Consider the following 3043-nt stretch of genomic DNA (forward strand, 5'->3'; position numbering starts at 1 on the left):
ATTATTATTATTATTATTATTAATAAATAAACAAAACACATTTATTTATTTTATTATTATTATTATTATTATTATTATTATTATTATTATTATTATTATTATTATTATTATTATTATTATTATTATTATTATTATTATTATTATTATTATTATTATTATTCTTTAGAAAAGTATTAAATTTGCAAAAAAAAAAAAATACATTTTTGTTTGTTTGTTTTTACAATGAACTATGAGTACTCGGTTTAAAAGTTCGAGTACGTTCAGATATTCATCCTAAAAGGAACTTCATTTCCGGTTTTAAAAATTAAATTTCGGTTCATTAATAAAGAAAGGGGGGAGGAGGGAAAAAATTCAGTATTTATGACGTAATCGTATTAATCGTCTAACATTTTCGATACCTGTCGAATCAATTTAATTACTTAATAATGTTAACGTAATGTCAATATTTATGTAAATAATTGACCTTTTAACCTTTTAAATAATCTCCGTTCGAGTTTTTATTACTACTCCAAGAAATCATTTTATTATTATTTAATTACGAATTAAGTAAAAAAAAATTATATATATATTTTTAAAAGTTTTCTGCTCTTTCTGCCTGCAGACGAAAAATCTTATCAACATTATTCTTTTATATTACAATTATTACCACCGTAATTTTTTTTTAATGAAAATAATAATAATAATAATAAAATTAATACTCGATTAATTAAAATCACAATTGCGAGAATTTAAAATTGAAAAAGGGGAAAAAAAGTTTTAAAAAATACCAACATAACAAAAAAAAAAGAAAATTAACAATAAAAAAAAGAAAAATCTTAATAAATCGAATTTGATTTTAATACTCGAAAAACAATAATAATAATAATAATAATGATGATGTGAGCGGTTGTAAAAATTAACCTTAATGTAATTAATAAACTCCGACATGTTGTTTCGTAACAGGAAATTGATTTTGCAATAAAAAATTATTAAATTTTTTTGTTATTCATTTAGTGAACGTAAAAAAAAACGTTCAGGTTAATAAGGCGTAAGGGCAAGATAGTAAATCAAAAAAAAAATTTTTTTTTAGGTAAGCGAAACGCAAAAAAGGATATAAAAAAAGTTTGCTCGTTTGTTTGTTTGTTTTCAATACGTTTTCTCATATTTTTTTTCGAAAATTGACTTTTCCACGTGTTCACGTTTTTTTCTCCCATAAAAAATAAAAATTAATTTTATATATATATATGTAAGAAAAAATTTAGCGGGGGGGAACCGCCAGGAACCGCCTGGAGAGAGAAAGAGGGAGAGAGATAGAAAAAGGAAATGAATATAACATTTTTTTTAAAAATTTATCATAGTATAAAAATCAAATAATTAAAATTTTGAGTTATTAAAACTACCTTTTTTTCTCACAACTCTACTTTTTAATGAACCTTTCATATTAATTTCATTTACTCTTTCTTTACTCCGAGTAGTAATAATTTAACTAACATCAGAATGTAATTACGAATAATAATAATAATAATAATAATAATAATAATAATAATAATAATCTCATTGAAATTACTAAAAAAAAAAACCTAATTTTCGATGCAAATAAAAAAAAAATTATCCATGTACATATATTTTTAATTAAAAATTAATTATTCAATAAAAAAAAAAGAAAAATTATAATTAAATTTTTTAAAGTTGGTTACGAAAGTACGAAAGGATCTGAAAGGACTAAAACATTTATATTTTACAATCCGCCATCTTTTTTTTTTTTTTTACCAAGTAATAAATTTTTTAAATTCAATAACTTATTGATATTTATTAACTATTTCAATTTTATTACGGTAAAAAAAAAAAAATATAAAAACTATTACCATCGATTTTAAATGATAACTGTAACATTTTTTTTCTTTTTTTTAGCATTAAATTTTTTTACCATCTTTTCCTGTCCGTTTTTATTATTATTATTATTATTATTATTATTATTATTATTATTATCATTATTTATCTATTACCTATATGTAATTTCCTTTCGAGTTTTTATTTTTTTTTTATTTTTTAAATCTCGTTTTAATGACGTTGTAATATCCTTTATTTTGATTTTTATCGATCGGTTATTGAAATTTATAATTTTTATTTTCCTCTTTTATATATATATATATATATATATCTTCTATCATTTTATGCCCCCCCGCCCCTTTTTTAAAACGAAAAACGTTTCTAAATCGAATTAAAAAAAAAAAAATTCGTTAAAATATTTCGTTACATGTGACTTTTTTTGTTTATTTTATTTTTTTCGAACGGTACCCCAATCACAAAATTTTTTTTTCTCAATAATAATAATAATAATGATAAATAAAACGTGTTTTTTTGTTTGTTTGTTATGTTACGTTTGTCCGATGTTATTGTTATCGTTTGTTGTACATTATTTATCTTGTTACTCGGTCGACAAAAAAAAAAAAGTCATAAACTTCATCATTTCAAAATGACTTTGTAAAAAAAAAAAAATTTTTTTTTTCTTTTACACATATTTTCTCATTAGCGTATATAATAATAATGATAATAATAATAATAATAATAATAATGAACAATCGTGTGAAAACTAAAGACAAAGGAAAAATAAGTTATTTAATGACTATTCGTGTGTGTGTGTGTCTTAGTTTCAGTTTTAAAAAACTTTTTTTTTTTTTTCCTTTGTGGTAAAGTTTTGTAATTTTTCCTTTTTCCTTTGTGGGTGGTAAAAATTTTTTAAAAAATTTTCCTTAATTTTAATATAATTTTAATAATGATGATTTTCACTTTAAAAAAGAAAAACCGCATAGAGTTTATTATTAACGATCAATTAGAGGGAAAATAAGAAAATTTTATTATATTATTATTATTATCGTCGTTACGTATAAAAATAAATAAATTTTACGTGAAAAAAATAATAAAAAACCTTAAAGGCATAAGACAAATTTTCTTTATTTGAAAATTTTCTAATAATAATAATAATAATAATAATAATAATAATAGTAAAATAATAATAAATGATATCTTTATGATATAAATTTACAAAATTTTCGTTATTTAA

The sequence above is a fragment of the Pediculus humanus genome, genomic scaffold (genome assembly GCF_000006295.1).
Source record: "Pediculus humanus corporis 1103172107383 genomic scaffold, whole genome shotgun sequence".
NCBI lineage: Eukaryota > Metazoa > Arthropoda > Insecta > Psocodea > Pediculidae > Pediculus > Pediculus humanus.